Raw genomic sequence first — 13,195 nt, forward strand, 5'->3', positions numbered from 1 at the left:
AGTCCAATTAGACTTTCTATTGCATAAGAAGATAAAAAATCAACACAATCAAGACTTATATATAATTGATTTTGAACAATAACAAGACTTGAAATACCCTTCAAGGCAGTCAAGTGATCAATCTTAATTTCAAGTAAGATGATACTTTTCTCCATCATCAATAATCGCTTGCTAAATTTACAGCTGATTTTTTAAACCTACATTTGACCTGAAATCGATTGCATTTATCTTGTAATGCCTCCTAAGGCAGACCAATAATATTTTGAGAAACGATGGTATTATTCTTGATGATGTACATGTAGCAAACCAGGAATCAATTTTCAATTGCTTGCTCGTTATATAATTGAGTTTGAACTACAAGAGACTTAAAATAAATTGCATTTATCTTCCAAAGCCCCCCTAAGGAATCACATGATCAATTTTAATTTCAAGTCAGATGATACATTTCTCCTTCACATAGTAGATCAGTTGCCTTTAAACGCAAGAGAAAAATCAAATTCAAGTCCCAAATGCGGGCTGTTGATTGGTTGAAAATCAAGTTGTGATTTTTAGAGTTGCGGCTGATTGTAACTCTTTCTGCAACAGGCCCCTGGGTCCCCATAATTCAAAGGATCGCGATTAATTGCTAAACAACATGGCCTATCACGATCATCTTTGTATGCATATTTTACTCAGTAGACTGACTAAGAACCAATCATAATCTTTCTTTCATATCAGCGAGTAATTGCTAACGTTGGAGTCCAGGGCTCATGGCTCAATTTTCTGTTGCTTGCTGGAGTTATACTAGTACATGTAGTTGATTTTGAACAAGAGGGATGAAATAGATTACATTTATCTTGCAGCGCCCACTAAGGCGGACGGACTTTCTCCAGGTACTCTATGCAAGGATACTGTACCTTCAAGATACCAAGGTTCCTAAGACCTTTCACGCCGTACAGATGAAGAGTCTTCAGCCTGTGTGCACAAAGTATAAAAGAGGAGAAAAGTCTTAAAATATGTAGTTACAATGCTAGTCTCCCCTTAATGGGCGTTCAAACATACATACAATTTCGACAAGCCAAGCAACCAATCTCAGGAACTCTTTTTCCTATTGAGTCAAAGGAAAGTTATATGATTGTAATGATGATTATGATGACGGTAATGATGAAAGTCAATGTCAAAGGGATATTAGAAGATTATGAAACGATATATGTAGTAATGATGAGAATGAGGATGATATTAAGGTAGCTTGTCAAAAGTCCATGCACCGTTCTTCATCGTTCTTCCCGCATCCGGGTTTTCGCTTCGGCTTTCCCGCCCAACGTTCCCTTGTCTTCAAAGGAACGGCCGCCATCAAAGACCCTTTAATGCCACCGTTCTTTTGTTCGTCTTTCCTGCAAGTCTTAATTTCTGTCGAAAGGCCGAAGAATCTATTCTAAATAGCTCCCTCTACGACCAAAACAAATGTGTGCCTTCATCATGTTCATATTGACTGTCGGATCGAGAGTTCGGGTCACTGTTCTGAACTGTGGTTCGCATCTATCGGGTGCATTCATAAAGCCACGGTAGCTTAAAAAAAATCACGCATGTGTCGAAAATCGTTACTGATCTTTCGAATTTGCTGCAATAACCATGAAAACCTCTTTTTTTGCAATTGGAAGACAGTCAATTCATGTTTTAGGTGGGAAAATAAGATTCCACATATTTTCGTTTCGTAGGCCCAAGCCATTCGTAGAATTCACGTCGATTTGGAATATTAATTATTACTCGCATCTCAAACAGGTGTCGAGAACGCCCCCCCCCCCCAAAAAAAAGAGAAGGAAATAGAATGATAAAATAAATATGACCGGAACAGCTTAGCGCTATTAGGCATAGAAAGATAAAAGATTTATTAGAAACTGTTTTAAATAGTTTTTTCATATTTTTGACGGGCAACCATTTCCCCAGGATAACATATTGTCTCTTAATTTTCTTTATCTCCATGTTTTAAAGAAACGGGACCAAAAGGGATTGTGAAAAGAGGAAAAAGAAACTAAGAGGTCAAAGGGAGAGAAAAGGGAGGGGAAACAGAGAGAAATAAGAAAATAATATTGGGATGGAATAAGAGGAAGGGTGAAAAAATGGAGGAAATACAGTTGAAAGAGTGGAAAAAACTCGGAAATTTGAGAGGGGTTCTCCCGATTTCTGCCTCTGCATCGAAATCAATATTCATGAGAAAGCAGAGTTGTGTCCTCGCAGAAACCGTGATCAGGTGGGGGTGAAATTATTTTATGACTTGCGTCTTCGGAATGAGAGTACGCATGCGCGTGGACTGGATATTTACGAAATTTGTGGTCGTCTATTTCGAAAATTGTATGCCATGAATGAATCAGCATCCTCAAACTTCCTGTACCCTTCTATCACTGGGGATTTAGGGGGGGGGAGCCGCCCTTGCCCCCTTCCATTATGAGAGGCACAATTAGAATTTGTAATGCAAAATGCAGCCAAAACAGAAGAGTGCCCCCCGAAAAGCGGAACCTTTTTTCCCCCTGTCATGGATCCTCCCCTGACCTTTAGACATTATGTTGTATAGATCCGATTCTTGGTTGGATTTACATTTACAAAGGCCCCCCCCCTATTGGCGGAGCAAAAAAAAGGGAAAGAAAGAAAAAAGAGAGGAGAAAAAAAGAAGAGGAAAACATAAGAGGAGGAAGGCGAGTGAATAAGATGATGCGAAGACTTATTAAATAATTTTAATAATCACTACGCCACTGGGACAACCAATTCAAAGAAATAATTAAATATCAACCTTGGGCGGCCGATCGGGGAAAATATGGGTGAAAAAAAATCACCCCCCCCCCCTATTGGCGGAGGCTGGATCCGCCCCTGATTTAGATTTACATTTTATTCACCCTATCGATCCCCTCTCGGGGTATGAGAGTACAACATAAAAACAACATATAACAGACTAAAGTATAACTTCATTTAATTGGTTTAACGTATTAAACGTAATGTTCGGAATTGAAGATAAATACCAACTGTGGTAACGATCTGAAAATTTGTTCGATCAGAATCCAATGAAATTTACCAACGAAGTGTTTGTATAAATGAAAAATATTTGCCAAATAGCCCTGTGAAAGAAAGTCGTAAAAGTGCTGAGAAATGAGCGATATAAGCACAGAATTCCATCAAATGTCAGGTATTTTTCGAGGCAATGTTATAATATACTGTCCCACGTATGCTTTTCTGTTTTAGTGATCATCAGAATTATCGATATTGAGCGGCGATTTCATTATTCTACAAAGATAAGTGTATATTAATGTACTAGGTCTAGATTTATGATGAATATTTCGTATCGAAATCGTCATGTAATCATATTTGAAATTGCGCCTGATACGTTGTGCTGTACATGGTCTATATCCTCCCATAGTTATCGATATCGTCATCACCGCTGTTACTATCACAATCATCTTCATTTCTCTATTATAAGTATTATCTTCGTTAACATTTGTATTATTTCATTATAATTTTATCATCATAAATCGATGGGGTGGGAGGAGGAGAAGAAGAATTACCAACATGACCAAGGAGAAGCAGACGTACATGTAGAATGGAGGAGCAGTAAAAAGGGATGAGATTAATAATGAGAGATGAGAAAGGATACGGAGAGAAGGAAGATAGAGAAAAAAAAAGGAGACGCAAGAAGAAAAAGAAGAAGGACGAAGGAAAAGCAGTAGGAGACGTATAAGAAGGGCAGGTGGGCAGAAGAACAACAAGAAGAGAGGGAGGAAGGAAAAGAAAGAAGCAGCAGGAAAGGATGAGGTGGAGAAAAAGAATAATGAAAGACGACAAAGGATATGAAGAAGAAGAAAAAAAAGATTAAAAAAAGGAGGAGTAAGAAGAGTAGATGAAGAAGGGAGTGAAGGATGAGAACAAGAAGAATGATAAGGTGGAAAAGAAGAATAACGACGGAGAAACAGAAGAAGTAGAAGAGGGGGGTGAGTTTGTTCTAAAGTAAAATCAATGTGAGTAGAATTAAATTAATGTTTTTATTTATATTGCACTTGCAGTGATTACATCATTACAATACTAGGATGCCATTATGTTCAATAATTTAAGCTTCAAAATTCGGTAATTCACGGGTGAAGATAAATTATGGGGCCGTAAGCTGCAGGGAGATATGTAGAGTGATATTAGCATTAGGTCATTGCTCTAAAATAGATGGAATGTGACTATTTATTATTAATGTTAGTTAGTACACTTACTGGCCTAAAAGCAAAAGCAAATAGGGCCATGATATAAGCTTCTCCATATAGAGAATTGAACATTATTGACCTTTCAGGATTGCTTGGCATTTATACTCATCGAACTGTTCTTAGTCATTGCCCTGGCCTATGATCATGAAAAAGCAAGATCAGTCACCCGTATAGTAGAGAATCATTGACAATAGCATGCTCAGCGGGTTCGCCACAGAAAACAATGGGAGAGCTAGAAGCTCACAGTCTTGAATTCCCCATATCCGCTGCCGTGATTATTGTCGTAATTTCAATAGATAAACCTACTTCAAAAGACCGTTGGCCCGCCCGATGGGGAATCTTTTGTAATAATGTAGTGTATTAAAGTATGTGTATGCAGTAACTACCGCCCCGACTTCTGTTGTGCTATTTAAAAGATTTCTTTCACCATCATCGAGTAGCGATTAGCGTGTAAAATCGCATAAATTATCTCAAAAAACGGATCTAATGTTCATGATTACCAACATCACCATAATCATTACCATTATCTTTCATTTTTTTAATAATAATAATAATAATAATAGCGGCATATTTACCCAGGGTAGCCACTTCAGTTCCGAAAACTGTTCTCCCAGAGGGCCCTGCTATTATTACCCCGGCTTTAGCACGGCTACCTTGATCGGGCGCTCGAGCATTCGAGGAATTTCTTCCTACCGGGTACCCATTCACCTCACCTGGGATTATATAAACTATAAAATTGATACTGGAGAACGATTGGAAATAGATAATGAATGAATGATGATGATAACAGTGATGATGATGGTGGTAATTAGAACTTTGAAGTGATATTAATGGACATGATAATACGAATAATAATATCAGTGATAATGTTGATGATTAAACATTAACAAACGAAGATGATTGACATATTTCCGGCAATGAACCATGTATAACTTGAGACGCGTTTTTCATTTATCATGTTTGTTATAAAAGGGTTTTCATATCATGATCCTGAAAGACATAGATTATATTTAGGTTAAAAAGAAAGAAAATGGATGGTCATCTAATTATAGAGGATTTTGCGGGATGTCAAGTCCGATGCAGTATAAAAATGATTGCATATCGAGGTAGATGCGATTTTTATATCAACGATATCATCCCCCAGAGTCTATCAAGTTATGAGTTTGTGTGCATTTTAGCAAAATTGACATTTGTAATACGAGATTATTCTAATTTAGAGTGCTGTAACATCCGAACTGCATGCCATTCCTGCTACGTACGTGTTGAATTCATCAGATATTTCGATTTCTGGATGCATGTTATATCAGTTAAAGCGGTGTACGCCTGAATCATATTGATTGTCATTTGTCATTAACTTTATAATAACGTCGATATACCAAAACAGAATTCATCAGGTTCTTTATCATTACAACAATGATATGAACTTATGCACATATAGGCCTACGTCTTTTGCTTGATAGAACACTGACCCCCCCCCCCCCTCCATTAGAGCGAGAACAATATTGTGCTCTCTCATTAATATTGATTTCGATAAGGAGATCGGGAAACGCACGCCATTAATAGTATTACATTATTTGTATACCACTTACAAGTGAAGCACAAAATATGTATCTAAACGCTACGGAACAAATAGAAAGAGAGAATGAATTTCACCAAAATTTAAAGTATTTGCACAATTCACAGTAGGCTGTAAACGATAGGGGGCTTCACATGCGGAGGGAAAGGCTATTTAACCCCCCCCCCAAAAAAAAAAAAAAAAAGTTTTAACATTGACTTGAATTTCTCTCTTGAATCTGCTTGTTTAATACTTTCTGTTAGATTGTTCCAGAGTTGGATCTAGGGGGGGGGGGCATGGGGCCCGCCCCTCCCTCCTCCCTCTATTTGCGGAGCAAAAACAAAACGGGGAAAGAAAGACAAAAAGAGGAAAAGAGTTGAGAAAAAAACATAGGAGGAAAACGATTGAATTAATAAGATGAGGGGAAAACAATTAAAAATTATGTCATGTCATTATATAAAATTTTCGCTACTGCTTCACGCTCGCATTGCCTTTTAGGTGATTTACACATAATATGAAACACAAAATATCAAATTTTGAAGTCAATATACATAACATATTTCAACTCGGAAATCGAACTTTCATTTTTAAAAAGTGTTCTGTAAAAAAATATTTTTTATTGTCTGAATATCAACATTTTCTGCTCCCGCTGCACGCTCACAAAATTTGATTTGTCAGGTACCTATTATTTTCCTGTATTCCATTTTAGTTATCAGAATATCCCTATTCATGTCAGATTGTAAAACATATTAGCTAGCGCTGCACGCTCGCATATTGATTGGTGAGTTATGAAAATTTCAATATTAATTATATTACAAACTAATTAAAATCTCCATTTTATGACAGTTTATCAACAATTTTCGGCTGGCGATTTGCGCGCACATTGATTGTTAAAAATATATCAACTCAGGCATCTTATTCATAATTACAAAAGTGCTTTAAATATATAATATTGACAGATTTCGCGCTCTGATTAGGCTTATTAGATTAATGAATTAATTTATTGATAAATTGTCCCTTTTTCAGAATGGAATATCAAAAAGTTTCATCTCGCGATTTGATAAGAAGAGAAATAGGAAGACAGTCATAATTTTCACATGATGGAATATTGTTCTTCGAATATCCCGGCCCTATGTCAAAACTCAAAGTAATAATAATGAATCATATATGTTCCCTTTTAACTGTGATCCATATCCACTCACAATTCACAATTCTACAAATCTCAAATTTTCCTCACGCTCGCTTCGCTTGCTTAGTTATGTATTTACCTTTTTCATGATTACAAAGATTGCTTAGAACTTCTATTCTTCAGGTAGAAAAGTAAATATTTTCAGCTCACGCTTCGCGCTCGCATTATTTGATTGTTGAAATATGTAACGTTTTCATTTACAGATAATTAAAAGTAGCCGTTAACAGATTCTTTTTTATCAGAACGATCAATGCGTACTAAATTCATTCATCTCGTTTAGGATCACAAGCATTGCCAGAATGCTATTTTAGGACAAAATACATGAAATAAAAAATTACAAATTAGCGCGCGCTTCGTGCTCGCACTATTTAGATTAGGCTTGTGAGATTATTTTACATATATTTTTTCATTTGATTTAAAAGAATAAAGCTTAAAAGTGACACTATTTGGTTTACATATTATGAAGCGCCTTCTCATATTCCAATTTTACCTTAAACGTAAGTATTTTATTTTTCGAACGAAATCTATAAAAAGGGTGCAGTTAGGCTCTCATTTTGATTCCAAATAGTCTCATAATTGGGATTAGTTGCAAACACGGTTTTCGAATAGAAGGCACATCGGGGAACATCAAAGTATCAAGACAGTCACCCGCGCTGACAAAGTGATAATCTCCCCTTGACATACCCCTACCAATCAAGAGGTCATCTTTCTACTGAAATCCGCAACCCGTCAGACCACCTCTATGTTCAAGAATATACGTTAATCTCCCCAATCAAGAATGGGGTAATTTAAATCTACCTTGTCAATGGGGTAAGCCGTTAAATACAGCTTGCAATGCGCTGGCCCATGTCATTTTCAACGTCCGGCTTTCGGGGAATTAAAATGAGCATCAAATGGGTAGTTTTCTTGTTCTCGTTTTGTCCCCATACTAGAACCTTGATTTTGTTTCTTTTCGTAATGTGCATTTTGATATGGTTTCCATTATATTTCTTAACATTTCGACATTTAATGTAGTTTAATGCTTGCCTTTATAAAGAGCAATATTACATAAAACCTATTTGGCGAAGCAGATTATAACATAACGTTCGACTGATATTTTATCAACACATTTTTGATTAACCATGTAACATCCCTCTTTATAGGTCTACTCTTAATGTGAACATTTGAGTTATATTTATTGCCTACCAACTCTCTGTTTACCAGGCTAAAGTGAAGGTCCTCATTTGTGCATGAACGACATGTTCTCATTAAAATACATGTTGTGAGTTTCAAATAAAGGGGGCACACTTGTGTAAAAATGGCATATTTACATTAACAAATTTGATAAAGGCTCTCAAGGGGGGGGGGGGCACACGGACCGGATGATCCCCCCGGGATTCACTACATAACTGTACCCTCTGATGTGCAGAATATAGACCCCCGTATAGACCCACTGACTTCTTTTAGTAGAGGTCACAAAATAGAACACAATACTTTTGAGAGCCCAACTGTTGTTCAAAATAAATGCGGCGCTGATTGTATTGTGTTACTCCGGCAGGATCCGCACCAGCATGCACTCCATTCTTGTTGATCTAGTATGCTAAATACCTCGGTCACATTTGTTCTAAGGCGAGTCGAAAACAGTCATTTTAACAGTTTTTGGACCTGCTAAATATAGGTTTTAATAAAATGGATAAAACGGCTGTTTTTGACTCGCTGTATGGCCGCCGTAGATCAAATGTGATCGAGGTATTACCATTTTCTGTACGTTAATTTATTTTTTGGTGCATATTTAAATATGCAAGCTATACAGAATGCAGCTATACGATTAACAGGTGAAGTACAAAGTTGGAAGGGAAACTAGGCCAAAGAGGCTTTCGTATTACTAACTTTACGTCGGTAAATTATGTTTACCTTAGACACTGGGAATCTAATTCGCAATAATTTGACATACACACATTGCAGATTAATTTAAATATTTGATAGGAAGAAGAAACCAACGGCAATATACACGTATTGTTCAAGTCAAACGTGAAGGTTAAAAAAGAATAGGTATAGAAAAGTTTTAGAAAAATTCAAAGGAAGAAATAAAGTTGGATGAAAAAGGAACCATCAGAATTAAGTTGACAAAATTGAATATTATAAGTAGAACAGGAAAATTGAAAGAAATAACTAAGTCCCCTCCCCCCAGCGGGCTGGTTTGAAGGGGTGGGGTCACCATGCATAAAATCATGGTACTTGTTGAGGCCTCAGCCCCAGACCCCCCTTCGGTTATGTGGCTCCAGGATGGTAATCAAGAACACTAGGTCACAGAGCACTCTAGATCACAGGGGAAATTTATATAAGAGAATAAAGACGGATCCCAGGTAAAAAGATTTTATAGCTTTTCCTGTCCAATATCATGTCGGAGTCACTTAAATGTGTTAATTTGCATTTTCATTCACGCGATATTTTTCATCGGTCATTAAAGTGTAGAATGTGATTAATAGAAGACGCTATAATTCCTTTATAAACACTCAACTCTATTCATGGTCAAGACTACCTCAACTTTGATAATTTCAATATTCATTTTTAAGTGCTTTTGATTTCGTTCGAAGGTAAAGATGTTTGTAATGGTTTTAAAAAGTAACGAAAGTACCTTTTACTAAATAGGTTCATTATTGCGGATTGAAATAATCGCTAGAGGGTATTCATTTGTCTCGCAATCTACTATGGTCAACAAGGAAATTCGTGATCACTCTCGCAAAAAGTGTTCACTGGCTTTCTAGGAAATTCGTGATCACTCTCGCAAAAAGTGTTCACTAGCTTACAAGTTCACGAGCTTTCGAGTGCCGCTGCAACTCTTTATCAAGTGACAAGGATTGTCCGATATCGTACTGTATTTATACTTATCTCCAAGACCGTACGCACAAGCGCGAGAACAATAGGTGGGCACTGATCCGTTGTGTGATTGGTCAGGAGTTATGCAAATTATATGCAAATACGCCGTGGGTCGGCAATATGCAAATGAGACCAAAATTGGCGGGCTCGCTAGTTTCCCGTGGGCGGGGGTTGACTGGCTGAGCGGTCCCTCGATCGGGGCCGGGAACGATCGGGTAGGCGTGCACTGCCAGGTAAGGGGGTATTGTGCTGTCGGATGGTTCGCATCCAGAAATCGGGGATGTCGATCCCGCTGTCTCTGTTGAAGTTGTTAGGACAAAGACGTATACTAATAGCCTCCTTAATCCTGCGTGTATACCAATGTCTTTCTTTGGCAATGCAATGTACACCCTCCCAATCTGGGTGGTGTTGCTTCTCCCAAGCATGTTCTGCCACCGCGGATGTGTCGGTTCGCTGTAACCGAACATCGCGCTTGTGTTCAGAAATGCGTTCAATTATCGGTCGGGCTGTCTCTCCGATGTAAGACCCGTCACATCCCTGGCAAGGAATGTTGTATACTACGCCATCACGTCTGTGATCAGGGATAGGGTCTTTGGGGCGTACAAGCTGTTTGCGTAAGGTGGTGTCCGAGCGGAAAACCGTTCGGATACCGTGACCTTCTAATCGGCGTTTAAGTTGTTGTGAAAGGCCATCTATGTATGGCAAGACTGTACAAGTCTTGAAAACCTTCTGATCCCTTGGTGTATGTTTTTTCTTGAAAGTACCTTTTGTTCTGAATTTCGGGCAATGAAATTCAAGAATTGTGCATTTAAGCTACAATGACCGATATGACAGCTTGAGCATCCAATTTATTTTTTAAAGTTCAAATAAATTATATTATATTTTTTTTTGCACGGCATCTGTATGATGTGTGAATATATAAGTTTCTAGAATTCAAATGTTTAAACAAATGCAGTGGCGTACCTAGGATTTTCCACAAGGGGGGGGGGGGGCAAAATCGCCCAAAAAGAGTCCTCAAAAAAGGACATTTCACAGCAAAAACAAATTGACAAGAGGGCTAAATTAAACATAGACCTATGTTAAGCTCAAATTTGAATTTCAACGCTGCCCTGTGTTTTCAGCCTTTTTTCCACCAAAAAACGTTTGCATTTTATGTTTTTAGTGTTTTTTTTTCACAGTAGCGTTTCAGTGTATTGCTTTAAACGCCATCATTTTGGGACCCAGGTATGATTTATATTGCATCTTTTGCGTGGGGTTTTGCATTTCGTTTACAAAGATGTTAAGGTCAATTCCATATCTTTCCTTTTCACCCGACAATGCTGACTGTGCGGGCTCAGTGTGATGAAAAAAATCTTACCCTCGCCTGAACACTTACTTTCAGAAATTCAATTTCTTAACGGTATGTTCTTCAAAATAAAACAACATGCTCGTGCTAAAGGGCTAAAGCTTAATTGTTCTATTAAAGAAATGAAATCTAAATCTTATTGAATTTTGTCATATACTGAAACCCGAAACGAAAAATTATCAAAAAATGTGAAAGCGTAACTTTTGAAAATGTATACCCCACTGAACTACGCACACCGATACAAGCTAGGACACAACGATATCCAGATCAGTGACTAGAGATCGCTCGTTTTAATAGTTTGCCTAAGACGTCGATATCGTGGACATAGAGGGCGCTCATGCAGAAACATCTTATCGGAAAGCCAACCGGGGGGTGTCAAAAGAAAAGATCAAAGCGCACGCTTCCGTTTTCGCTGCAAAAGGGAACGCTGTCGTCTTAAATGGCAAGAGCACTGACCCGTAGGAAAGAAAAATGGACAATGGCACGCTGAGCGGGTTCGCCGCAGAATATAAAGGTAAAAACGCACGCACACCTTTGACAAGCCGCCTAATGACGATGATGATAATGAATATGGTAATAACGATGAATGTGGATGATGATGATGCTGACAGTTGTGACAACAATGATAATGACAGTAAGATATGTAACACTACTGATTGCTTTTGATAACAATGAACGACAGGCACAATTATTATAATGAATTATGATCGTGACAATGAAAAAAACTATTATAAAAATGACAGTGAAGATTAAGATGATGAGGGTGATTCCAATGATGAGGGCAGCGGGGGGAATTACAAAGATGACGATGACAATGATCAAAGTGATAATTACGATGATGATGATAAAGAGGGGATGGTAATTATAATGCAATGATAATGGAGAAAATGATAGTGAGAAGATGTGAGAATGATAGCAAGATTGACAATAAAGGTAACATATCATTTCTAATTGATATCTTAAAAGAAGAATCTGAATACTAACTTCTTGCAATGCTTGAGTAACCTGATGATACTAGCTTCAGTGATCTCTCTACAGCAATTCAGCTTGAGTTCAGTGAGGGTTTGACTTGCGTAGCTGGCTAAAGACGACACACTGAAAAAGAAAATGTACAATGAACTTTGATATACAGAAAACCAGATTCAGCTCAGTAAGGATTTGTTCAGATGCTTAAATCCCATCTTAAGCTAAGGGTCAATAATTGGAATTATGCTAACGTTCCAGTCTTGCAAAAAGTGTAAATGCTTTTTAATGTTTATTTAAGTGTTAAATTCAAATTTTATAATCTTTGCTTGTCTAGTGCCTTCTCTCTGTGATGTTTTCATTTTCATTCAGAAATAGCCCTCAGAAAAAATTACCATATCAATTCATAATCGGACAATAGAACACAACTGACAAAGATTATATCCTGATATTTTCAGCTCATACCATACTGGAGAACAAACATCTACATACTTTGTTTAATAAAATAAATTTTTATGTCATACATTACATGTATCAATAAATATATCTCTTTCACACCATGCACATGACTGTTTAATGGTACAAACATTTCATCTTATCTTCTAATAAATCGGAATAATGGCATGAACACTGGGAATCCCTTCCCCCCCCCCACCCCCCGATAAAATACATTTTTTCCCTATTTACTCAACGAAGGCCATACATTAACCCTAAATAGACTGGGCTATTTCGACGCCTAAGAAGACTGGGGGGGGGGGGGGCTGATTCAGCCCCCCCTTATGATCTCGGCCGTCGATCGCGCGATCGCGACGAAAATTGGCACACGCGTTACCCATGGCATTATCTACAAAACTATAACATCAAATTCTGCAAAAAATCTCATGTCTCATTAATTATGCTAATTTATGCGTAAAATCATAAGTTTGCTCTAATTAATAAAATAATGCCCCTGAAATGCTAATTTTTGTTTCACATACTCTAGATAGGCATTTGATCAAATTGATTTTTAAAAAATTTCTAAATCACATTTATTTTCTAATGTATTCTATTGTTTTCTAAATTTCTTATGT

At 37.4% G+C, this 13,195-nt stretch overlaps 1 pseudogene; it reads right to left on the minus strand.

Annotated features, from left to right (window-relative positions):
* Positions 1–548: 548 nt before the first annotated feature.
* The window catches only part of LOC121416966, a 29,302-nt pseudogene continuing 16,655 nt past the window's right edge, over positions 549–13,195 (minus strand).

This window comes from Lytechinus variegatus, chromosome 6, assembly GCF_018143015.1.
Source record: "Lytechinus variegatus isolate NC3 chromosome 6, Lvar_3.0, whole genome shotgun sequence".
NCBI classification, from domain to species: Eukaryota; Metazoa; Echinodermata; class Echinoidea; order Temnopleuroida; family Toxopneustidae; genus Lytechinus; species Lytechinus variegatus.